The sequence below is a fragment of the Myiozetetes cayanensis genome, unplaced genomic scaffold (genome assembly GCF_022539395.1).
Source record: "Myiozetetes cayanensis isolate MyiCay16 unplaced genomic scaffold, myiCay2020 scf4, whole genome shotgun sequence".
NCBI lineage: Eukaryota > Metazoa > Chordata > Aves > Passeriformes > Tyrannidae > Myiozetetes > Myiozetetes cayanensis.
The window spans coordinates 69,335,711-69,362,393 of record NW_026087631.1 but is presented as its reverse complement, the minus strand read 5'-3'; the positions used below and the strand labels follow the sequence as shown (position 1 = coordinate 69,362,393).

General features: G+C 45.2%; 1 protein-coding gene across 1 annotated transcript in view; it reads right to left on the bottom strand.

Moving 5' to 3' along the window:
* Positions 1–16,029, bottom strand: part of SETBP1 (SET binding protein 1) — a 264,987-nt gene extending 248,958 nt beyond the window's left edge. The window contains 1 exon segment of the mRNA XM_050328476.1: positions 15,100–16,029. The gene's annotated coding sequence lies outside the window, so the exon portion shown is untranslated.
* Positions 16,030–26,683: the final 10,654 nt, after the last annotated feature.

The window sequence follows — 26,683 nt, the reverse complement described above, 5'->3', positions numbered from 1 at the left end:
AAAACACCCTATTGCCACCCCACACACACACCCATCATGGCAAGTGAGTTTAGGTTACAGAATTAGCAGAGGAGTCTAAAAAATTGTAGCCTGCAAAATTAGCAGAGAGAAATAAATATATTTTCTGCTACTTTAGGAGAAACAGCTCCCCACTGGATCAGAGGAGTAACACTTCTGGCATATGGAGAAGGAAACAAGGCGGCACTGCCAGGAGTAGGTGCATGAGGTGCAGACTGACTCTTTCAGCAACAGCTCCCTGCTAGATTAGCTCTGCTACACTCAACCAACTACAGTCAAGATCTGAGCACAGCTAGGGATTTCCTAGGTCATTTTGAGCAGCAATATATAAAGGAGAAACAAAAATGATCATGCTACCTGTCACCAAATCAGAATAGCAATGTCAATGAAGACTACTCTAAAACACATCTCACCCAGAGAAAACACGTCCTTGTATCACTGGCTTCTTTCAGCTTTTTAAAGGTCCCTTGCAGGAGCTTGAAATTGAACAAAAAGCGATAACAAGCACCTTTTATTAGTTATAGATCCACATTTACACTGGAGTGTGGCCATGGGTCACTTGTCTGACCTGGGCACATATGGCTACTAATGAAAAGTCCTAAGCATCCTAGAGCTCCATGAAATCATTAGATGACCTCCACCGAAGTCCAAGAAGTCACAAATTCAAATAAAGTTCCCATAAATAGCACAAGCTGACAACCCAAGCAGAAAGAGGAAAAAAAAAAAAAAAAGGGAGAAATCAGAGCCTCAATTGCCATCTGGCCTTAGAAATGGTTTCTGTGGCTCAGAGGAGATAGAAATACACCATCAAAACACTTGTACTTAAGATGCACATCTCCTGGAAACAGGAGGAAAGATTCATTTCCCACAGCTGCCGCCACTGGTCTCATTTAGGGTGATCTTGAGGAACTAACAGACCCAAGGTCTCCTGCATACCTGCCCTGACTCACCCTCAGGTCAGCAAGTCTCTCCACTTCACCACCTGGGAAACAAGGATCACGCTTACCACCTTCAAACCCATCCTACAGTGGGTTAATGTCCTTGCATAGTTTTGAACCCAAGTGTTTACCGTGTGGTAGTTGCTAATTACTAACGCAATTAGTACCTTAAAGCCACCCAGCAGCAAGGAACTGCTCCACCTAATTTACTGACTTTGCACCTTGCCTTGCCTCTCTCTCCTTTGTGCCTGTGGAGGTGATGGCAGTCAGAGCTGCCACCTTCCTCTTCCAACCGGTCCAATTAAAGAAAAAAAAAAAAAAAGCCCTGCCCCCCCCCCCAAAAAAAAAAAAAAAAAAGGACAAAAAAAAAAAAGCTGTCTTATTTATCTGCCATTTTGCATTGTTAATCTACTTGGAGAGGGACACAATGTACACACACTCCTGGGCTGCAACACAAACACAAGGTGGTAAAAGCTCGGCGGTGGTGCAGCATTCCAGAGAGTTACTGCTCTGGTATGCACGCATGTACAATGGGCACTCTGTGCTGGCCTCCGCCCACAGGCTTTTAACCTCTGTCACTGCTGGGTGGAAAGGGAAGGCTCTGGCAGGCAGCTCCTAACTCAGCACGATGAGTCTGCAGCCACCGGGGGTGCGAGGAAGGGGCCACGGCCACCACACCACAGACACCAGCGCAATGAACCAACCCATTTGGTGCCTCGTGTTCAACGGGAGCTTAAATACAGCTTATGGCTCCCAGCCAAGGAAGGGTCTTTCAGGTTTTGAGTCAATGGGTAATATGTTTTATGGAGGGTGAATGAAAAAACAGGTTTCTGCACCAGAGTCTGGCTGTGGGTCTTGGACCCAAACTCTGGGTCATAATGTCCAAGCACTCATCCCAGCTTGGCCGTGTGCTTCCAGGTCAGCATAAACAAGCAACAGATGAATATTACACCCATGTCAAATGAATCCATGCCAAATCCACCTTAAAATCCAACTTAAAATACTGGCCTCCTGCTCTGCCAAGAGCTTGCAGGTGATGATATCACCAGACCCGCAGGTAGCAACAAATAACCCTGTGCTCAAATGCTGCACACAGAATTAACTGGGTCATTGTTTTAAGTATCTTCTTACCCTCCTCCAGGGTTAATAGTTAAATGATTTGGGTGCAGGGACATCACACTCGTCTTTCTAGTTTGGGCAGGCTACCTGTGCTTTGACTAATTAGAAATAGCACTTCAGGCTTCTGAATGTGTAACTCTTATTGGAAACCTCCCTACCTTCCCTCTCCAGGGTGCCTGCAAGCAGAATCACACAGTGGTTTGGTTTGGAAGGGACCTTAAAGCTCATCTAGTTCCACCCCATGCCACAGGCAAAGACAGGTTCCACTATCCCAAGTTGCTCCAAGCCCTGTCCAGCCTGGCCTTGGACACTTCCAGGGATGGGGGAGCCACAGAGTCTCTGGGCAGCTTGTGCCAGGGCTTTACCACAGTCGCTGGAAAGAATTTCTTTCTAATATACAAATTGAACCTGCTCTCTGTTCGTTTAAAGCCATTCCCCTTGCCCTACTGGTGGAAGAGCTCTATTTCTGTTTTAAACAGTATTTAAGCTCTATTTCTATTTTAAACACCCAAGACATGGGGGCTGCCGCCTGGAAACTGCCCTTCCAGGGCTCCAGTGCTCTGCAGCATCAAGTCCTGTTCAATAAGCAGCTACAGAGGTGTCCAAATTAGGCTCACAAAGTGTTACTGCTAGCAGGCTTCCTGCAGTCAAGTTACATTTAAGGAGGATAATTCACAGGTGAATGACAACAAATTTCACAGAAGCTGGCATTAGCTCTTAATTAGGGAGAGATTCACGCTTCCTCTGATAAGTACTGAGAAATAATCAAATGCCTGCTTGCTCAGCCTTGCTACCAGTGCTCAGGTTTCTTATCAGCTCCTTTGGGTCATACTGGATGTCTTCCATTAAGGGTTCTGAATACGTTCCCTTCTCCTGCCTCAGGCAACTGCTCATGCTTGTAAGTGTTCAGATGCCAGGGCTATAAAGTGATTAAAGTGAAAATTTGCTGAGGACAAAAACAGAGGTGAGAGCCCACAGGAGGTGGGGAGAAATCCACCTGTTTGGGATTCTCCATGAAATGGAAGTGGACAGAATATTTGGCACGGCTTTTGCCCTAAGATTGTACTCGATGATCTTGGAGGTCTTTTCCAACCTCAATGGCTGTGTGATTCTAAGTATGAGAGCAACTGCATTAGTAACAAGCAAACATTGTTTTGAGACATGCAGGCAAGGCAGGTTCAGCTGCCCAAAGTTTGTGCTCTTCCTCTGAACTGCTCAAGCACCAGGAGCACCAGCAGGGAGCTGGGAGCAATATCAAGAGGTGCTGCCCAAATCTCTTCTACACTAATACCACTGTAGGTACTGAGACTTGCATTTTGGAGTCTGTGAATACAATTACTTAGGATGAAAAAGAAAAAAAAAAATCTATTGAGCAGGTTCGAGTGAGTCAAAACTGAGGCACAAGTCTGAGAGTGTTGTGGTGGATACAAAGTAGAGGTCACATCTTTTCTGGCCCTGTATCTATCAGGTTGCCTTTGGATCTTGTGTTCTCCCATGGGACGTACACTCAGATCCCTAATCTGTGCAAAATATCAGAAATCCTGGAAGCCTCTTTACACTCAATCTTTCTAAAGCCATTCACTACAAAGCACTGGAGACTACCCAACAGTATTTAATGATGAGGTATCACCTTTCACTCCCAAGGCTCCCAGGTTGCTTCCATGATTATATGTGCCACTGTTGAAATGCAGCTGGCTCTGGGGCAAAGGCCAATGGACAACCCACATTACACTCAAGGGAAAGTGTCTGGGCAATGCTGTGAAGCACAGGGTGGGATTACTGGGGTTGTCCTGTGCAGAGCCAGGAGTTGGACTCGACGATCCTTGTGGGTCCCTTCCAGCTGAAGGCATTTCTGTGATTGTAAATCCCAACCAGACACAACCCTCAGCATCCTGCCCTAGGTGAACTTGTACTGAGCAGTATGGTGGGCTGGATGATCTCCAGAGGCACTTCCAACCCCCAGACATCACATTTTCTGTGATGTATTACTTGGCCTCCATTTCCCATGCTGAGCAAATTTGTCTCTCCGCTGCACAACAATTTTAAACACACTACTATAATCCCATCTTCAAGATATACCTGAATATAAACACACCTAAAACTGGTATGGGTGTGCAACAAATAAAGTATGGGATCCTTAACTAAAAACAATTGCAAATGATACGACCGTATGTGAATGCCTGTAATCCACAAATTATCTCTAAAAATAACTAACTAACTAAGGCATGTCATTCATTAATTGGGTGAATTAGAACAAGAAAGTTGATTCCTCTCTGCATTGTACTCCTGCCTCCAGCTTTGCTTTTGTTCCAATCCTCCCACCTCTGCCTCTGATTCTGCATGGATTATATTAGGACTTTCTCTGAAGGGACAGGATGCAAGCCACGCCAGGTGTGGTCTATCCACATGAAAACAAGGAGCAAGGGTTAATGGCAGTTACCAGAACAACAGTAGAAATGTAATCTTCACTTGCTTCCATCAGATTGTCCTGAGTCCAAGTGCTACCAACCCTCTGTGCCTCCCGAACAACACTGACTGATGGCTCTGCCTCACTGTGCCCAAGCCTGGCAGAGGGAGCCAGAAAAGGTCACACTGGAGGGAAAAAGATGTGGTAAAACAAATAATCTCTCACAGCCAGATGAACCTGCAAGCATCCTCCCCAAGACAAAGAGACAGAAACAAATGAGAGTCCAAGCATATCCATAATTACAGAGGCATGTAAGTGTGTGCATTACACACATGTGTATCTGTCTTCTCAACATAGAGACATTAAGAGTATATTATGGAGTCATATCTGGCTCCATAATTAGATTTGAGACGTTATAATTAGATCAGATAGTCACCTTTCTATGTAAGTAACTAACTATCATACAGGGCTGACAGGAGGGCCAGCTGAATGATTAAACAACTGACACAGCCATAAATCACGAGGCCCATAAAAGCAATACTTGCCCAAGGTACAGCTGTGGCAACAACCAGCGTAGCAAAGCACCCATCTGCACGAGGAGGAGAGATGCCCATCGTGTTGCCCAAGGACTTTAACAAGCTCCTGCCTGAGAACTGTGCCAAGGTTTTGTAAACCTACTCACTCACAACCTAGAGCTGTGTCTGTGTGTTGGGGAAGGCAGTACAGACACCAGACCTGGTGTCTAAAGGGCCAGCCTCCTCCTACTTGTGCCCTGCAAGACAAACAACTGAAAGTGGCTTGGATTGGAAGGGACCTTAACAACCATCTTGTTACAACCCCCTGCTGTGGGCAGGGACACCTTCCACTAGACCAGGTTGCTCTGAGCCCCATGCAACCTGGCCTTGAACACTTCCAGGCATTCACAACTTCTCTGGGAAATCAAGGAGCCGTGTTTGATCCTAATGACATTAAGAGCTGGCGTATTATTAGGCCTCTGGGACACGAGACAGCAGAAAGAGATGCCAACTGTGCTTCTGCTCATTACAATACAAAAACCCAAACCAGGAAATTTGCCTAAGTCAGGTCAACACCAGGTTGCAGAGCTTCCAGACCAAGCATCATCGTACTCAGCATGATGTATAGACAAAGGTGACTCCTGGGATCACCCAAGAGACCACCCCAAGCACTCTGCTGGGTGCACCAGTGTGTGCCGCTGCAAGGATAAAACTTACTCCATTGACAACAGCCATAAAACTCTTGGGGGGGATGTGTCAATATGCACAGAAGGAGACTTAAATGCTCACTCCATTCCAGCCAGCTCTTGCCAAGCACACCATCCTGGAGGTAGCGGCAGCTACTCCAGGCTACAAATGGAAAGTTTTATGGGTATTTAGGGAAAGGTTGTTGGCACAGAGATCAGCCACAGAAAGTAAAACCCTGTACAATTCCTTCATCTGTGTTACCAAACTTTCCTAGATTGACTCTGCTCTTGGAGAGCTGCCATCAGACACAGTAGCTTCCTTCTAACACCGTCATGGCAGGGCAATAATCTCTCCTTCTCCCTCTGATCAAACATTTCCCTCTGCACCATGAAATGTGTGGAATATTACTTCTCTGTATAAATCATTAATGAGAGTCTTGTTTTTATTTACTGTTGCTGCCACGGGACTTCTTCTTTCTCCCTTTTTTTTTTTTCCCCTCTCCTCTGTTATTTCATTTTTGCTTGCACAAGTGCCAAATACACCAGCTTTCCCTTCCTCTGGGAGAAACAAAGAAATAAATAAAATCAAACAACACATCTGATAGGGAATGCACTAGGTCTTGGCTCGGCATCCATTCTTCAGAGCCGTAAGTGATGGCACAAGGAGGACCAAAAAGGCTTCAGTCCAGGGTCTATCCTGTGCCCAGTCTGGAGTCTGTACAAACAGCACATCCCATGTTATTCAATTCTGAATGCTTCAAATGATGCTAGGAGTAAGAAAGGTTGGATTTTGTCCATCCAGGATTGTGTTTCTGTGCTGAGTAAGCGATGATGTCTTCCTTGGGGCCCTGTAAGGTACCAATATCCCCAGCATCAAAGGGGGACTATAGGAAAACACTGTGTCTAAAGGGCATACAAGAAGAGCAATAATTTGGGGTATTTAGAGGAAGGCATTGAGGCTGCTTTATCCTACAGAGTGCATCAGTCTTTTGGCTCTGAGGGAAAAGAGGGTGTCGGGGACAGTAATACATGAAATTCCCCTTAAATCCTCATGTACAGAAGAAGAAAAATCAGGAGTCAAAAGCAGCACAGGACACAAGTGGATGTGGCTGGATGCACCCAGGGCAAAGAGCAGCCCAGGGTGCCAGGAGAGTGAAATCAAGAGGCATAAAACCATTAGGTGGGAGCGTGCTGGTGGGAAGACCCGAGGCCCAGAATAAAGGCAAGATAACTGACAGCTGCTGTGGGCAAAGGAAAGGACTACCTTTGCCTCTGATGGGGCTGAAGAGGAAGTGGTTACAGAAATGCTGGGTGAAGTTGAGTCAGAAGGAGATAAAAGCTCGCTGAGTATCTGCACGCCTGAAAGGCCTCTCCGGCTCAATTACCTCGCTGTGCTCTGTGCACACATCGGTCTCCCTCTGAGGCAGCAAACAGGGTCAGGAGCACCACACTCACCACTCACATCCCTATTCAAGCAGGGCCCGGTCTTTGGATTGTTATTCCCTTAGAATCATGGAATCATTAAGGTTGGAAAAGCCCTCTAAGATCATCAACTCCAACCATTAACCCAGCACTGCCAAGCCCACCACTGAACCATGTCCCCAGTGGCTGCATCCACATGTTTACTCAACACTTCCAAGGATGGTGATTCTAGCACTTCCCTGGGCAGCCTTATCCAGTGTCTGACCAACCCTCTGGGAAATAGTTTGTTCCTGGTATCTAATCCAAACTTCCCAAGGGGTAACTTGAATCTGTTTCCTTTTATTCTGTCACTTGTAATACTTGAACACCGCTGACTCCAGGAGGATGTTAAAGATTGGGATGAGCTCAGAATTTGGGGAAGTCCAAAGTCAAGTCAGTCATGGGTGCCCACCTCTCTACATCAAAGACCTGTGGATCTCTATCTCTTAATCTGAATCCTTCACTTAGGTCCCAACCAAGTTTGGTGTGTAGGCTCTCATGGATCAGCAGATCCCTGAATGAGGTATTCGTGCTGCTGCTCTCCAGCTGGAGCTGGTTGTGGTTTTGAATAGGTTCTCAGTTCCTACCTAGGACCACACTGCAGCTTATTGTTATTTTAATTGTTGCTCACGCTCCTTTTTTTTTCAAATGTTTTCCTTAAGGGCCCTGGGAGGTCTGTTCACTGAGCTCAGGGTGAAAAAAGTGTTCTGGCCTCAAAGTCACACTTTAAAGACAGCATGTTCTAAGAGCAGGTGTGTCTTCAACTCTGACGGAGTTGGGAGAAGAAGCAGGACTCATGTTCCTGTGACTACCTACAGTGACACAGAACTCTGATCTAAAGTAACCAAACTGATAACAAAAGCCATTGATGACACTTAGCCAAAAGGATTTGTTGGACTGTACCTCTCTCTCTAACCTGGTAGACTACAAGAACACCATTGCCTTCAGGATGCCTCCAACAACACCTAATCTGTCATGGCATCAGAAACCACAACCTCCAATTTTTGTCCCACTCACGCCCCAAAAGATGACACAAGCCCTATATCAGTAAAATACAGACTGCTGTCCTCTTCAAAAGCATGTGGTTAGAATAATTCAAAAAGGGAAAGTCTTTCCTGTTCTTCCCCTGCTCTCACTTTTTCTGAATAAATTGGGGGAAAAAAGGGGAACAACTGACAGCTGGAGAGATTTACTCAGTTTTTCAGGAAGCAAATTGCCGTAAAACAAATAGACAGTGTAACATTTTTCAGTCCATTAGGTGAAGCTTTATGGAAATTACAAGGATGTGAATGTATGGGTTAACGTTTTGAACTGATTTTCAACCTTAGGAACAATGGACATGTGTAGTAATACTTTGCCCAGATGCCTGCTACAACACTCTACATGTGTACAATCCTGTTCAAACGCTTTATAAACTCCCCCAGTTAAGCTTCGTGTCTCTGATCCCTTCTGAAAAAAAAAAAAACAAACCAAAAAACAAAACTGAGGAATTCAGCAGAGAATCATTCCCCTTGCAGAATTCTATTGAATCCCCACTGTAGGGCTCCATAGGAAGGCTTTAGAGAGGAAAGGGAAAAAAAAAAAGAAAAAAACCCCAAAAACTACAGGAAGGGTTTCCTTGTCTAACAAACTAATAGAATTTCAGAAGAGTTTTGGTGGAAACCCCACTGCATTCTCCAAAGCCAATAATTTAGGAAGCCTTAAGGGGTGGTAGGCATGGATCACTCATCACTACTGAGTCTGGAAACACAGAGGGAAGTTGGGCCAGTGTCCAGATCTTAGAAATCACATCAGTAGGATATTCAGGATATGTGGACTCATATGGAGGAAAGACATGCCTGTAACTCCTTGCAGCTTGACCTCTGGTTTTTGTGTCATCATTTTCTCCCTTCCGTCTTAAAACCAACTTCTCCATCTGCTAAAATGCCAGGACAGAAACAGAGTGATTCATTGTATACATATATATATATATATATCTCAGTTTTAAAGGTTAAGAGTAACAAAAATTTCAAAGTAACTTAAAACCTCAGGCTTCCGATCTTTAACCCATCTCTAATTTTGAGGTATTTGAGTGAGTCCTGGGTTACCTCATGCTTGCCTACCACGCATTCTTCTGAAAAGCTTTCTCAAGCACTGTTACAGGTTTTACCATAGTGCAGTAGAGGAAACTTTGCTCTCATGCCACAGTCATAGAGCCCTTATCTGCTCAGGACTGCACTGCAATCCCTTACAGAAACAGGAATTCACTCCTTTGGAGGCACGGTGAAGCCAAATAAGCCACCCCACAATGACATTCAGCCAATTCCAGCTCCTCGCTTTGCCAGGCATTTGCATCCTGATATATCAAAAAGCCAAGCCTTGGGCCATGTAGTGCTCTGGTGTTCTCCAGGGCTGGTCAGAGCCTTGCCACCACCTGCTGACCTCGTGTTTGCATGGAAATTAATCTCCTCCTTTATGGCTATTCCAAACCTTGTGCTTGCTTTCAAAAAGGTGCCTCAGACTCAACAGTCCTACACGGAGAAGATAACTCAGGCTGATCCTTACCACCTACACAACTCTTATTTTCCCTGCAAAACCCCTGTGCTGGATGGACTAAGTGCATGAGACCCATCGGTGTCCCTGCTCATCAGCAAGAGTAAACCTTGACCCAGGGATCCGTGGGCAGTACCAGTGACTGCATTTCCAGAGTACTTCTCTGGCCACCTTCTTCTTTGGTCACCTGTGCTTCAGACCCACCACAATCCCTTTCATACCCAAAGTCAACAGGGTCATTGTCACACACTGGCAGTGGCACGGGACAGACAGCTGGGCAAGGACCACAGAGATAAAGAGGCCTGAGACCTTGCAAAAATCCTCAGCTGGACTGGGAAGTAAACTAGAGCTGTAAAAGTCGTAATAAAGTTTTGATCGAATCCTCAGGGTGTTTGGTGTCCAGAGTTTCTACTTGGTCTTTCAGAGAGACCCAAAAGATGAAAAAAGCCTAAATGAAATAATGTCGGAAGATTTCTTTTCATACCCAGTCATTCCGCAGCTCATCATTGCATTTGGACAATGTGTCCTCCAAAGTAAATCCAATTCCAAAAAAGCAAAATAGTCCCTAACTTTTCACTCTCTCAAGAGCTGATAAACAGAAATTAGCACCCACTACTTCCTTCACACATTTCCTCAGCTCTGAAAGACAGAATGTATTATTCTCTGACTGCTTTTATTCAATTTAAGACATTATTTTGTCTTCCTTTTCTGCCCCAGCTGTTTATCACCCTCACTTTGTACTCTGTATGATCAGTTAAATGTGAATTCAGAATTCAGGTGCCTGTTGCAGAGCTGTGCTTGGTCCCAGCATAAAGCAGATTGTTAAACAGGTCCAAAAATGCAATGAGCTCTTGCAACCACATCAAGTGAAGCCTTAACACTGGGAAAAGGAGAAAGAAATAGTCTCTAAGTGTTGTTAACCACACACACTTGGAACCTGATTTCATACCCTTATCAGAAGGCAGGGCAGTCCCAACCTTGAGAGTTTGGAAATCGCTTTCAGATCTGTCAGTCCCCCCAGGCTAGAACATGGAATCGAGAGGTTTTAAAGTCCATCTTCAATCAAGATGACAGTTTCCTAAAAGTGTAAGTAATTTTATTTCCCCGACAAGAATAACGGGAAAGGAAACTCTTTCTTTTTTATCAAGTTGGAAAGAGAGAAAGCAGTGAGAACAGAACTCCTACAATAGCAGCAAAACCAGTCCTAGTAGAAACCACAAGCCCTGCAGCAAAACACTGCAAACCTTCTCCACTAAGATTGTCCCACAAACTCTTGCCTTTCTCACTAGGCTTTGGTCTAACTCTGATCCTAGGATTGGTGCTGCCCTGAGAGTGCCTGGGCTCCCCAGCAATGAGGCTTGATCTTACTGCGGATTTCGTCTGACCACCTATTATTTTATAGGTCAACTATATTAGGAAAAAAATCTTGGCTGTGAGGGTGGTGAGGCCCTGTAACAGATTGCCCAGATAAATTGTGGCTGCCCTATCCCTGGAAGTGTTCAAGGCCAGGTTGAACAAGTCTTGGAGCAGCCTGTTCTAGTGGAAGGTGTCCCTGCCCTTGGCAGGGGGTTGGAACTAGATGGGCTTTAAGGTCTCTTCCAACACAAACCATTCCATGACTCTATAATTTTATGATTTTTATGCACCCATTTGCTGCCCTTGTCTCATCACCAAAACCGTGCTGAAGTCACAGCAGTTACACGTCCAGAACCCTGCGTGCCTGCATGTTATGGTGGGCAAAAATAAAAATTCCCCACTTTCTGAACATGGCTTAAAACCTGCCCCTACGTGCATCCATGGAGCACATTTTGGCAGGTGTTAATGCTGCCTTCCAGCATCATCACAGACCAAGAGATCACAGATACTCCAGAGATGGGTAGTTAATGGGGAGAAAGGAAAACCTCCTAGGCATATGGTTAAGCAAATCAGTCATCAGTTCACTGGGACAGCATTCATTTCCATCACAGCAATCTGTCGGATCCCAGAACTGTTTTTACGTGGTTCATTAGACAATAGCCTTTCTTGCTACTAGTTGGGTCAAGAGTCAAAATTGCTGTGTAATTGCAAGTCTCAGGGCAGAAGGCAAGAGTTTTTCAGTCCTGGAGGGTGTTGTCCAAAGGGGAAAGAAAACAGAAGGGAAAGACTATATGTGAGCAATTCAGCCCTACTGAGAGTAGGGAAAAAAAAGTCACTGAAACTGGGATTAACCAAATCTTGTAATAGAAAGCAAGAGTCCTGTTGGTAAGCTAGCACTTGTACCTAAGAGATGTGTGTGCTGGGGAAAAAGAGCTCAAAGGATGGGTCAAAAAAGAGCATAAGAGGAGATTAGGCAGCATCAGAAGCCAAAAAATGATTGTTGAACCTTTTTAAGCATTTAACTCCCTGAGTTAGTTAAGTACACGGCAATAGAAGTTGTTAAACAAGAACAGTTCCCAACTTAATCAAAGTACACTGGAAACAATACTGAGCAACCTCAGTAGAGAAACACAGTAAATATCAAATTGAACTAAATAGCTCAGTTAAGATCATTATTAATAGTAAATCATGGCCACTGTTTCTTTTGTTTGCCAACAACCAGCATAGTTTATGGCTCTGCACAAACCTAACACACCATTTTATTGCATTTCAAAGAGTTCATCCTCCTAAAATGATAATGTGTTAATAATCTATGCTGGGCTTTTTGGCAGGAATCAAAACTTGAAATAACATCAGCTAAAAATTATTTATTCCCTATCCCTAGTTGCAGAGAAAACAGAGGTTTTCTTGGCTCAGTTACTTCTCAATAGACTTCTGGTTTCAATTAAAACTTTGAGTCTGAGAAGTTAAAAAAAAAAAAAGTTGAAGCCAATAAGAGATGGAAGAGAAGTCTCCATTCACTGAGTGTTTCTGCTTCCCCCTCGCCTCCCCTTTTTTACATAACCTTTCTGAACTAAGAGCAGAGATTAAAGTACAACTCCATTGTGTGGAGGGGTTTTTCTCCTCTTGTCTACCAAAAAAAAAAAAAAATGGAGATGAAAAAAAGTTTCTCCTTTGAGTGGAAGGAGCTTCTGACGAGGGGAGGAATCTCAGGAAAGGCCAAGGAAGTGCAGAAAGCTGTGCATGAAGCAGCCACTTGCACATTTCCCCATGAACATGTCCAATCCCTGGAAGCATTCAAGGCCAGGTTGGATGGGGCTTGGAGCAACCTGGTCCAGTGGAAGGTGACCCTGGGCTTGGAGTGAAATGGCAGGGGAGCTGTAACAAGATGAGCTTTAAGATCCCTTCCAACCAAATCATCCTGTGATTCTACAATTCTCTGATAGGAATATTTTTTTTGCTGTCTACAATAAAAGGTCCGCTTGTTTCCTGAGGTTCATGCTGTCACTGCCTGTCACTAGACACCTGATTATACCATTTCTGTAGCCTGCACCAAGTTACTCCTGGATGCAGGGGCTGTCAAATCAGTAATTGTTCCCATTTGGGCCCGTAATATTCCACCCAGGACCGGATTTGCCAGCAACCCTTCCCTCCTGGAACAATTCCATCACTACCAGGAGGCTCGGATTCTCCCTTTGACAGCAGAGCACTGGCCGGTTCCGCACTCCCCTCGCCCCACTCATCCTTTGCCGTGTAACAGAGAGATGCAGAAGCACACACGGCAGGTCCCCTCCACCGCCTAGCAGGGCCACCGCGGGACCAATGGCTAATGAAACACCTCTGAATGAGGGGAGAACAGGCTCTCCTACCCTCCACCCTCCATCCTCCTACTCCTCCCAGAGCCCGGCTGGGTTAGCCCGGCTCACGGCAGCCGCGGGGACACCGCCACCCCTCGGTACCAGAATGGGTGGGTGCTCCCCTCGCATCTCTCTCCGTGCATCCCCCATGCGCATCCCCCACGCTTGAAGCACCCCCATCGACCCCTCCCGAGGACTGGGGGACTTGCCCACCGCGGGGTGGCCGAGCCGGGTGTGCCCTGTCCCCCCCCCGCCCCGCCTCCCCGGGTTGGGCTCCCGGCGGCCAAGTGCCCTTTGAGCATCAGGCGTCAGGCCCGGGATTATCGGGGCCGTTTATTTGAAGCGGAAACGAATCGGAAATCCTTCTCTCAACTGCCTTTCGGAGACATAAATACAGCAGGCAGGGGCAGCGCGGGGACCGCCGTGCCCGGGTGGGATGGTGGGATGTTGGGATGCAGACACGCGGGACACACTCGCGCTCACACACACACACACACAACACACGCTGACACACACTCACACCCGGGGAAACAAGGGCGGTGCAGGGGGGACACCCCATTTCCCAGTGCCCGCCGGGAAAACCCGGCGAGGAAGGGGTGTGAGTGCGAGTGCGAGTGCCCGGCGCTGGGCAGGAGCCTTGCGCCAGGGCTGGGGTTGACAATAGCCGCCCGCGGCTGCCGCCTGCCTTCTACCCCCTCCTCTTCCCCAAACCACCACCTTCCCCCCAGATAATACCGGCGGTATTCCGCGAGTCCGTAGCTCAACTCCACTTCCACCCGTTGTTGGGGGGTGGGAAAAGGGGGCACCGGGGTCCCGGGGGCGGCAATCACCGGCTTATTAAGAAGCGGTATTACACGGGGAGGTGGGGAAGGGGGCCCGCTTTCCTAATTACTAACCCCGCTCCCCTCCCCACATCGTTGTTCCCGCAAATGGCCCCCTTTTCGGGGCTGCGTGTCCTTTTCAATGTCAAAACCAGCCCGGGGCCACCCCGGGGCAGCGGCGCCCCCCACTCCAGCGCCCCGGGCAGCTCCGCGGAGCCCCCCGCACACACACACTCGCACACACAAAATCCCCGTAAGGTTACAGTGCTGCTCTCTAGCTCCACTTAACCTGCAATTTACGAAGCGGGGGGGGTCGTGTGTGTGTCCCTCCAATTTCCACAGGCACACACATAGAGCTGCCACCTTCACGTATAAACACATATAGGCTACAAAAGGAGGAGGCGGGGGGGGCACAAGAGGGGGAATAAATACATTATGCAAACTCCTAAAAAAAAAATTCCAACCCCTTCCCAGTAGCACGGTTTTACACACACCGCCACCACCCCCCTCCCGCAACCACACACAAACACCCCCCCCCCCTAAACGGGCACAAAGCGTGGGGAGAGAAGGGGTCGGAGGGGAGAGGAAGATTCGCGTGCACTGTACTGAGGAGGAATATTCCCCTCTCCCCCCAAAAAAAACCCCAAAAAACAAATAAAGCCTTTTCCGCGCCATTGCAAAGTCACAACACACACACACAAAAAAAAAAAAAGGGCGACGTTAACTTTTGCATGCAGAGGGGGGAAAGAAAAGTGGGGGGGTGGAAGGAAAAGGAGAGAGGGGTACGACCCTCCTGCAATCCCGATCATCAAGACAGACCTTTCCTCGATGCCTCAGGATTTTTGTTCCTCTTTTTTTTTTTTTTTTTTTTTTTTCCGCTTTTACTAACCCATATCCCCAAAACGGCAGAGTGGGCTTCTTAGCAGCTTCCTTTTCTTTCTTCCTCTTCCTCCTCCTCCTTCCTCGGATTTCCCCCCTTCTTGTCTCTTCTCTTTTAGATCCCGGTTTCAATCCCTCGCCACAGCCCCCAAAGGTGCTTTTGCTTGTGTTGCGGCAAACCCATGGCGGTGTTCATCTGTCAGATGGGGATGAGGGGAGCGCCCGGCCGCGCAGCGCACGCAGAGCGCAGAGGGAGGAGGGCAGGGGGAGGAGGAAGTCACCGAGGAGAGGGAGATGGAGGGACAGACAGACGGAGAGATAGCTCGAGATAAAGGGTAGATAAATAGAACGAGATAGAGCGAGAAAGGGGGAAAATGGCGTCTTGGAAAGCCGGAATCCCGGAGTAAATCAAATTAACACGCAACACCCAGAGCAGTCCCGGCTAATTTTAGCAGGATCCAAAATAAAATGAAAAGGAAAAAAAGGGGTGTGTAGGAGGAGAAGGGGGAGGTTGAGGGTGGGGGGTGAAAGCAAGGAGGGGGTAAGAAGGGAAAGAAAAATTAAAAAAAACCTCAGTGCACTGGATAAAATCCTGGATTTGAAATCGATGGAGCTTGTCTCTCGTGCTCTCTCTTTTTCTTTTCTTTTCCTTCTTTTAATTTTTTTTTCCTTTTTTGAAGGGGGGCCTCTTTTGCTTTCTGGTTGCTGTCGGTGGTTCTTTGAGAGCCTTTTGCAGGGGGGCGAGGCAAAGGGGGGGATGAAGCGTTTTCGGTTTTGCTTTTCCCGGCGAGGAGTTTCCAAAAACAGAAAAAAAAAAAAAAAAAAAAAAAAAAAAAGAAAAAAAAAAAAAAAAAAAAAAAGAAAAGAAAGAAGAAAGAGCAAAGCCCCACCAGGAGAAAAAGGGCTGCTTGGGCGGCAAGGAAGCTGTTCCCTTTATCCCCGCGCTCCCTGGGCTCTGGAGCGGGTGCCGGAGCTCCGGCGGGCTGCGGGGCTGCGGCCGCCCCGCTCCGCTCCGCGCTCCCCCCGCGCCGCCCCGCGCCGGGCCGGGGGAGGGCGAAGGGAAGGCGGAGGGAAAACACCCCCTTCTCCTGATGGGGCCGGGGTCGGTGCTCACGCACTCACACACTCACACGGCACATACACACACACACACACACACACACTCACCCAGCGCACACACACACACACGCTCATCCCCCTCCCCGCTGCCAAAGGGTGCGCCTGGGGGGCGGCTTTTTGATCCCTCGCTGGATTTTTCCCTTTATCTGTCTTTTATTTTGTCTTTTTGGTCTGGTTCTAACACAACCCCCCCCACCCCCGCCCTCCCCTCGCTCTCCCTCTCTCCTCCCTGCAAGGGGCGGTGATTTGGTTAAGCAGATCTGGGGGGCTGATGCCTCTCGCTCTTCCCTCTCTATTTCTATAGCTCGTTCCCGGAGTCCTGCAGCACTTGGGGGCGAGGGTTGTGTGTGGGGGGGGTGCTGGAAGGTGGGGGGCGAAGTGTGGGGAATAAATGGTAATGATCAGGCGCGCACAAACACACACACACACACACACACACACGCAGACACTCGCTCGGTGTGGCTGCAATGCTCAGCTCTGGGTTAATGTACTCAACAGTGCCACTACCTGACACAACAGCAGCACTGATGGGGGCAGGGGAGAAAAGGCAGAGGAGGTGAGATTCAGGGCAGTGGTATTTATTCCATTTATCCCACTCCAAGCTCAGTCTCTCCCACGCCATCCCACCCACCCCCCACCTCGCTGTATGCTTTTCCCCGCGAGCTCACGACCTATGCAGGAGATTTTTGGGGTCCAGTGACTGATGTTCAGACCACAGCGAGAATTCACTCTGTGGGGCTGGGCGAGACAAGCAAGGATTCACAACACCTAATTTAAGGGGTAAAACCACCACAGGCACACCTTTCGGTATGGAGTAGTAACAGTGCCCAAAATACAGCACAAACTCAGTTCCAGGTCAGTAGAGCTGTGCAAAATCCAAGTTGTTGGGTTTTTCATTTCTCACCATTGCTCTGCCAGCAGTCTGGATGACGCTGCCATTTAGGGTTGCCAGTTGGGCAAACCTTTACTCGCAAGAGTAAATTGTTGGCTTGACTGAGTAATCACAGAGATGATGTTGAGGAACCCCTGGAAAAGGGAAGGCTTGTGGGATGGAGCTGTGGAAGTGTACTTACAGATGAAGGTAACATTGCAGGGGAGTTCCTCTGCAAGTCTGATCCTTTGCAGAGATGGTGCCACAGGGTTCCCTGTCCCAGAGGGTTGTAGAAGGCCCAAAGTACACCAAGTTTCTCCCCTGTGTTCTGGGAAAAATGGTAACTTCTGGCCATCATCCCGAGTGACCTCAATTCAGGGTTCAACTGGTGCAAATCAGGGTTCAACTGGGTTGACCCTCACCTGTTATGGAGGTTTCTTCGTGTGCTGTTATTCCTTATGTCATAGAATCGTAGAAATTTGGGGGTCAGAAGGAACCTTGTTCCAAACCCCTGCTATGAGCAGGGACACCTTCCACTAGATCAGGTTACTCCAAGCCCAGTCCAACCTGGTCTTGAACACTTCCAGGGATGGGGCATCCACAACTGCTCTGGGCAACTTGTGACAGTGCCTCACCACATGCACAGGGAAGAATTTCTTCCCAACATCTAGTCTAAACTTTCTGTCTTTCAGCCTGAAACTGTTCCCCCTTGTCCTGTCACTCAAGGCCCTTGTAAAAGTCCCTCTCCAGCTCTCTTGTAGCCTCTATAGGTATTCTAAGGGCTTCTTGGGTCTCCCCAGAGCCTTCTCCTCTGCATTCTGAACAGCCCCAGCTCTCTCAGCCTGTCTCCTTAGGAGAAGCAGTGTGTAGCAATGGATCTACAACACAGGTCCCAGTCTAACACCAGATGGGTAGGAGAGATTTGTGGGCCCCATGAGACACCAGTGTTGCCCTCAAAAACCCTCAGCAGACACAGTTACATGGGTGAGAATGTAGCCTCAGTCCCAGTGTGTTTTTTTTATGCTTTTTGGGACAAGCTCCTAGATAAAAACTACACCAAGCCATCACTTTCTTTTGGATCTCCCCGCACCACTGACATCTGCCAGGATACCTGCTAATCCCAAACTGATGAGCTTAGAGACAACAGGCTGTGCCCGTCCTTCTCTCAGAGTCCTTTCCTCACGCTTCTCTCCATCAGTAGGAAAAAACCGAATCAATAAAATACACAAAAAGCTCTCCAAATGATGGCCAACAGAACACCCCCCACCCCCATCCTAAACAAATATGCAACTCAAAAACTTTCAAATAGGAAATGTCCCACTGAAAATGTTGACATTTCTGATTGAAACCAAACAAGAATTGTCATTTCCAATCAGCGCTTTGACATGGAAGGAAAGCTTGTTTGTTTGAATTAAATCACCCAACTGGAGCTACATTTTGTCATTTTGTATCCAAATGAAACAAAAAAGAAACTGTTTCAACATTTCTTGGCAGAGCTGCCAGTGACATTTCCTGTGAAGAATTCTGGGTTTGAGAACTTTTGGCAGGTGAACTCTGTGTTGAAGGGCTCCACTGACCATCATCTTCCTCCTTGAAATAATCTGACACATGGCTATGAAATAATTGTCTTGACTGAATTAATATAGAAAACCAAATTATGGAACCAAATATTTAAAGAAAAAAAAATCACTTTTGATTTTCTTTCCTAGAAAACAGTATTTTGTTTACATTCATTCTGTTTGTGATAAAAAGTGTTTTGTGAGCCTTTGCTCTTTTTATCTTGTATTTCTTTTCTTCTGGAGAGTATACATATGCATACACATACACAAATGTATTTAAAGCAGCCCCATGTAAATAATTTCAAACTGAGTTCAATTTAGGAAGCAATAGAAATAATTACTTATTTAATGCTCACTCTTAAAATATGACAGGGTTTAAATTAATAATAATTAAAAAGCCTCAGTCTTACTAAAGGAAGTTTTTGATTGACCCAAAGTTATTTTTAGGCCTGCCTTATGTATAACTGCAAGAAAAAAACCCCACACCTGGTTGCTGTAGACATCAAACTCTGTCAGGATAAATTTCATAAGCAGAAAAAGACCCACCCCTTTGAGTGGTCACCTTGTAGGACATGTGTATAAATCATTGGAGAGCAGGGTTGACATCCAAGGCTTTCTTACCTATGGTTTTGTCTTCTAGATCTAGAAAATTTTTTCCTCTTTTTAAAACATGTCCTCCCTCTAACTCGGCTCTGTGTCAAGGAGTTCATACAATGTAAGTGGATAAACTCAAAAAGAAAATTTCCTTCTCTTTTCACTTAAAAAATATGATGGCATTCATAAAGTTAGTTTGGTTCCTCCAGTGGACCTGAGATGAGTTTCCTATTTGTGTTTAACAGTTTGCACATAACCTTGACTGCATGAGACAGACAGATGTTTTATAATGAAGGCCAGGAGCCTGTTATTTTTATATAAATAGCAAATCAAGTTAAATATGTATATAAGTCTTTCTAGGTTCAAGGTATGAATTAAAGTTATGCAGAATTATTATGTGATTTTTAAATCAATGTGAAAGATAAAAAAAAAGGAACTGGCAAGGCCCCCAGGAAAACAATGGTAACTTTATATGGTTCAGAAATACAACCAGATCATTAGAAGTTTCTATTGTTTCAATCGCTTAAATTAGACCATTTTCCGTATGTGTTTTAGCTTCTCAGATGTCTAGCAGACTTCTTTTTATAGCAGCTCTATGAAGAAATTATCTTTTTATCTACCTACCTGTCATCCATCATTTATCTATTTGTATGTACACATAAAAAAAAACTAGATCTCAGACCTACAACAGTTAACAATTCTTTGCATCCCACTACAAGGTAAGCAATGAGCCATCAAGTACTAAGCAAGACAATGAGGAAATCTGAACGTATTTCAATCCTCTCTTTTTGATTTTTTTTTGTTTGTTTGTTTGTTTTTTTGTTTCTCCAGAATTGGAAATCCAACTGTTTGGACAAATTTTCCCCAAAATAGAAACAACAGTGATTTTTGAAGTTGCCCTTTTATGTTATAAATCACTCTGACATGTGTATTGAGTTTCAACATTGTTGTGTGAACAATAACAGGCTACAATCAAAATTCAGGGCCAATTGATTGGAAACCAAGTGCAAGAGTAATTTTGGAAGACATAAACCCCCTGTTTTGGTTAATTCTCCATGAGTTTAGGGCATTTATACCCACAGAGTGCACAAACAATTTCTCTTGTACAATATTTTGATAGCTGAGCATTTCTACCCCTGTCTCAATGTCTTCTTGGTGGTCACAATGATTGTGTCATGCTTGCTGCTATCCAAAAACAAAAGAAGAGGATGATTTTGTCTCCAATTTCTCAACCGGGACAATTAGAAGAAAACCTTGGTAGCTTAGCAACACTGTGTTACAGCATGGGAGATGACCACAGGGGAGGCTCAGGTTTAAGTCCAGGCTTTCTTATCTATCAGATCTTTCTTAGCCTCTTTCCCCCTGTGGAGCCAGTGTCTAAACATTTCTCTGCACACCGAAGTTGTAGCGCTCAGTGATGCAGCACTTGCTGACACACCAGCAGAAGACCAGAACCTGCCCTCTGCTCAGGCTGCTCAGACACACGAGTCCTTTTGAAAACCTCTGAATATTTGCCTCCTGTAGCTCTTTCAACACCCATCAGTTTGTCACTGCTCTTACATTTGTGATTATGTTTTGCAGTCTCTCCTGAGCAAACAAGGAGCTCTGATCTTGTAAGTGCATGAAATTTTTTTTCCCTCATAAATAGCTTCAAAGAGACTAATTATCCAGTAAACGTCAAAACCTATCCTGGATTCTCATGTGCATCATTGCTTTATGATGGTGTGGATTTCCATCAGAGTTTTCATACAAGTTTGCATCTATATGTACATACAGCCTTGAATGTACATACTTATGTATATCTGAGACTTTGTAAACCAGCATAGAAGCAGTGACATGAATAAGAAGCACAAAACATTACCAGAAATGTAACATCAGTCAGTGAAGCTCAGGACAGGCAGGAGGTAATTGAAAAGCTACATAATTTAGGATAGGGAGTGAATGGAAACACTGGACCTATTTGGGAATCCTGAGTATAAAGAATTGTTTAATCTATCTAGGGAAAGTCATAAAAGGAATTGATTACCACAAGTTGAATTCAGAGAAAATATCACATTGCAATGAAGACGTACAAGGTTCACAGCAATTAATCATTCCAGAAACGTAATAGGACGATTGGTAAAAATCACCATCTCATGACATTTTCAGCTTGGAGACTGGATGGCTTCCTAGAAGATATGTTTTAGCCAAGCAAAAGTAATTGGGTTCAGGACAAGAGCAGACATGAAATGAGTTAAGAACTGCCTAACTGACAGATCTCTGAAAGCAATTGTCAATGCAGAATTATGGTCAAAGAAGAGTGTTACTAGGGTTTCCTCTTATGCTATTCATCAGTGATCTGGAAGTAAATATAAAACTACTCCTGATGACATTTTTAGATGACATTGTGGTCAGTGAAACAGCAAAGAATATGAGTCCAGGGCAGCCTCGTGTAACAAATACTGCCTGGCCTGGGCAAACAAAAAGCATTTTAATGCATTAAGATGCTTCCTGCAAACACAGAACAAAAATCTGGACAAGCCCAGCATTTTCAGCTTTGAGTTTGACTCTCAAATCTGAAAGGGTTGATGTGAGTCTTGGGTCTGCAGCCAGGAGACTTATGGTGTATGGCACTAGTAAGTCGAATTAGAGAGGGTCTGACAGCCACATTTTAAAATATGGTGACAAAAATTGGAGAGGATACAGAAAAGAGGAGGAAAAAAAATTAGGGCTGGAGAAAATGATTTGCAGGCCGAAGGTTGAAGAATTATATTTAGCTTTCAGAAGCAGATTTGATTACAGCTGGACAAATGTTTGGAGGTTGAGAAAATTAAATGGTGCCAAGGGACCAGACTTAGGTACTAATTTCTACTGCCCAGGTGCAGGATAATCTGAAATCCGAATTTGTCCTGGGATTCCTTTCTGGAAACGAAGTTTAACTGAATGAAGTAGAACTATCCTTTAGCCTGAGCCAAACTGAAACCCTGATGACCCTGACAGGCTGGAGGCTGATTAGATGCATGGTCCTCTCCAGACTGGCAACCTTGGAAGTCAGTTTGCAGAAGAATCATGCAGATGTTTCTCGAGCTTTGACTGGTAGCTGTGTGTACACAGTGCATTTCTCATGAGAGGTGTCATACAGCACCAAGCAAAATCTTGCTGTTCCCAGGTGAAAGTAGCCATTCAGTGACTGAAAAAAACACTGCCATAAGGGGAGGACAAATCATGAGTTTTCCTAAGAAACTGTTGTACCACTGAAACTGGAGGTTTTTGCCTTATTTGGGTTTGGTTCAGAAAATTTCTCCAACCCAAGATAAACTTCTTGGTATAGAAAGGAACACAGCCTTGCCTTAGATCTCACTAGTAATGTGTGATATCATTTCCAACCTGTTTAAATCAGAGCAGATACCCAAACCTCATCTTCCAGGTCAGTGCTCCAAGTATGACATGACTGGCAGTTCTTGGATGGCTGTACCATTGTGTTTTACTAGGCTGCTCTGTTAGGGATGGATAATATTAATTGGCTCAGAAATGCTTGATTTATCTTGTCCAAGTGTGTTCCTAGTCCCACGGAGAGGGCAACGATTTTTATTTCTGATGAAGTAACACAGAAGGGCCTTGACTCTATTAAAATATGCTGTGTACTACTGTCCTCCCCTCAACAAAACCCGACAAACCCCACACCAACAATTTTCAAAGAACAAAAAAATGTCTTCTTCTTTTACTCTGTGTGATTTTTTTTGGCCAGTCACAGAGTAGGAGACACAGATCACAAGATAACATCAGCAGTCAGAGGTTTGCATTTCACAGGTGAGCTAAAGTTGGCCTCGAAAATTATTTGGAGGAAAAAAATGAGCATGTTCACATGCTATTAGTAATGTGTAAAATCCCTCAGATGGCAATGGATAATATCCATATGGATATCCATCCGTGGATAATATACACGTGGAGAATATCCAGTTCTTGGTGTCTGCACACCTTCTTTATCTGAAATGTAAATCACCTTCGCCGTTCCTTTCCTCCCAGGGCTTTGCAAAACTTGACGCATGGATGCCTTTATGTGCTTAAATTATTTATCACTGTTGTGGGACACCTGAAACTTTTGAAGATGGAAACACGAGGAACAAGGTGTATCGCATTTCATCGTGGGGCTCTGCCTGAGTAACAGTTTGCAAACATACTTTGGGGAGTTTGGCATCGTGTGCCTGAGCGAGCCTCTGCCAGCCCGCGCGCGGTGAGAACAAGATCCCACAAGACCAGAGTGCAATATTTGGCAAGAATCACTGCTGGTATTAAGACTCTGTCATCTGTGTTGGATCTCATCTAAGGCACAGCACTGTTCCCAGCCAGGCAGCTGATGGCAGCAGGTTGGTCAGTGCGCTGGTGGGACGCTTTAGCCTCTACCGTGGGAAGCAGTAGCACATCCACCAAAGATCAGATTATATTTATCAGTTATAACCCTACAACAGAGGTTCAGTATACTCAATTTTGCCTTTTCTCCCTTTTCCCTGTGCATAATCATTCCCTGGCAGCCCCATGGTGACAGCCACCCTTGGCATTGGATGATGCAGAGATCCCCTGACTCACAGGCAGCAGCATCCCAGTGTCAGCCCGAGAATCCCTGCTCACCATCCCAAGGGAAAACCAGGGAAGAAATGCCAGGTCTGCAAAAACAAGGGCTGATTGATTCCCTCTGCCACGGGGAAAGTGCAGCACAACTTTTTAATTCACACCTTGGTCATTTTTCAATGTTTTCTTATCACAGTTCCTTTATCAGAGAGTTGAATTTGGGGGGGGGGGGAACAGAAGTCAAAAAAACAAAACACAAAACAAAACCAAAACTACGTGTATGCGTGGGGCTGTCGCGGGTGGGAGTTGCCTCGCGGTTGTAGTACTGCCCTGCCTCTTCGTTTCCTTGCCCTTTTCCCCACCAGCCTCTGCAACTGCGAAGTTTTGGGTGGTTTTGGTTGAATAGCCATGAAGCATTGCCCTCTGCCGGCAGGTCGCACACCTGGCTGCGAGCGGCTTCGGCAACGCCTGGGCTTGGAGGGGGACTAAAACAACAAATATTTTGTACAAACTTATTTAAACTTTGAGGGGGGGGAAAAGAAAAAAAAAAAAAGAGTGAAGTCAGAAAATAAATAAATCATCTGCACCAAAAGCATCGCTTGCATCCTTAGAATTTAAAAGACAAATACATTTTTACTGCCGGGGTTTGTTTTTTTCTTTTTCTTTGATTTTATTTTGGTCGTGTTTTAAAATATCAACTGACGAAGCATTTCTTGTTCCAGCTGCACAATATTGTGCTCATGCAGCATCATGTGCGAACTGAGAGAGGCTTGTGCAGCCCCGTTGTTCATTAGCAGTGAAATGCAGACTTAACAGCATGAGTGACAAAAAGTCACTGTCATTAAAAAATTGTCTGAGAATGCAGCTAACGCAGGTCCTAATTTGGCCCTTGATTACAGCAGGATCTGAGCAGCTCCTAATCTCCTAGAAAAACATTTATCCGCACAGCCTGCAGAACTTGAGGAGACTCCCGCAATCCTATTTTACAGACAAGGAGGTGAGGCATTAAAAAAAAAAAAACCAACAAAAAAAACCAAAAACGTTTACCTTGGGTCTCAATGGGATTCTTGGACAGAAGGGCTTAAATTCACATTTCTTGTGCCTCAGGCTCTTCTTGCCCTGTCCGTGGATGAGCTGTCCATGCTCTGAAGTTTACACCATCTCTGTCCAGTTTAAGCTGTCAAAAGTTTAGGAAACAGGATATATTTTTAACTTTTTTCAATTCAACAAAACTCTGCATCTTAAATAAATTATATAATATAGAGCAGGAAACTTATACTGAGAGCAAGCTAAAAATATAAGATTTTTTTCTTTTTTTTTTTCTCTCCATCACAGCTCCTGTTCCCAAATTACACTTGCCTTGCTCAGAGTCTTAGAAAGCTGACACAGAACAAATTGTCCTATGTAAATTGCAAGCTTTCCTTCTGATTGACAGCAATCCACAAAGATGGATTAATTCCAGAGGAAGTCAAGCAAAGACTGTGTCATAACTATTTACCCTATTTTAGAGATGTTCCAAATTGCTGTGGAGTTGCTGGCACGTCCTTCATATAATGCCTTGTGTAAATCTGAAATACAGGAACCAGATAGAGTACAGGTAAGTGGGAGGTAATGAGCTACATGTTGCATATGTGCAGTGTTGCTCCCTTGGCTACTTCAGATTTATTGGGGAGGGCCAACCCCTCACTCCCTCCTGGAGACTTTGATCTTGAAGACATGCAATGGGCAGCCAACCATATGACCAGTTACATTCTTTCTGCTTGTTTTGGCTGTTCTTGTCCTTAAACCAAAACAAGTCATTAAGGGAGCAAGGACAATTATTACTTGAAATTTCTGTGAGGGAAAGGGAAATTAGGGGCTGCTGTGAGGTTGATATTGTCACACAGCTGATGTGACTGCGCCATTCTTCACTGCAGAGCCATGACTGAGTTTATCGAGGTCTCCTTTTGCAAGTGATAATAAACCTAATAGCTGCCCACAGCTAATATTTTTTTCTTGCACCACATATGTTCACTTTTGGTCCTCTGATTATTTTTTTTTTCTTCAGTCTCCATCTGTTCTTTTGCCTTTGAGGTACTTTAGTTACCATGGAAATGACAACATCATCTGGATGGGTGGAGCTTCGTGCAATGTAAAGTTGGTTTCCTACGTGAAGTGGTTTGAAAGGTATGGGGATGGCTGATAAAATTACAGCATTTTATGTGACGGCTTTTCATGCTTTTGGTATGCAACAGAGAGATTCTCGTATGTACCTGTGAATGCACAAGGGAAGATAGGCCTGTTCCAGGAGGGGGCATGTGCTCATTTTTGATCTGCCAGATGAAATCTTTCACTCGAGTCTTTCATGCCTGATTCCTTACAACCCTTAGTTTCAGGTTGGGTTTTATTTGTCAGGATCCTATTGTATGACACTTTCTGAGTCCTGTGATCGTCAGATGGGTCAGGCAAGGTGCAGAGCTCGTCCCCTGGAGATGCTCACCGTTTTTCAGCACTGCCATGAAGGAGAATAGGAGAATAATTTAGTGGGTGGTTGTTTCACGGGCTTTATTGTCTGATGATGTGTGTGGCATTGACTCCTTGGTCACTGTGAGGGGTCTTGTGCCTTCAACAAGTCCATATGACATACGATTGATATGATCCAGAGATCACTTAAAAAAGTTGTGCACACACATCACAAGATTCATCTCAACAAATCTGGCAAATCCAGGGCAGAGCCCTTGTTTATATCAAATCATACCTTATTTTACTAGTGACTCCTTGGACTTCAGCACAGTTCCAGAAGCTATAATCCTCTACTAACCCCTGTAGTAGCTGACAATATTGATTATACAGCCTTGTGGACGTGAAGGTATTTTGGATGAATAACAATTTTTGGCAAAGGATTTTAAAAGAAGGGCCAGATA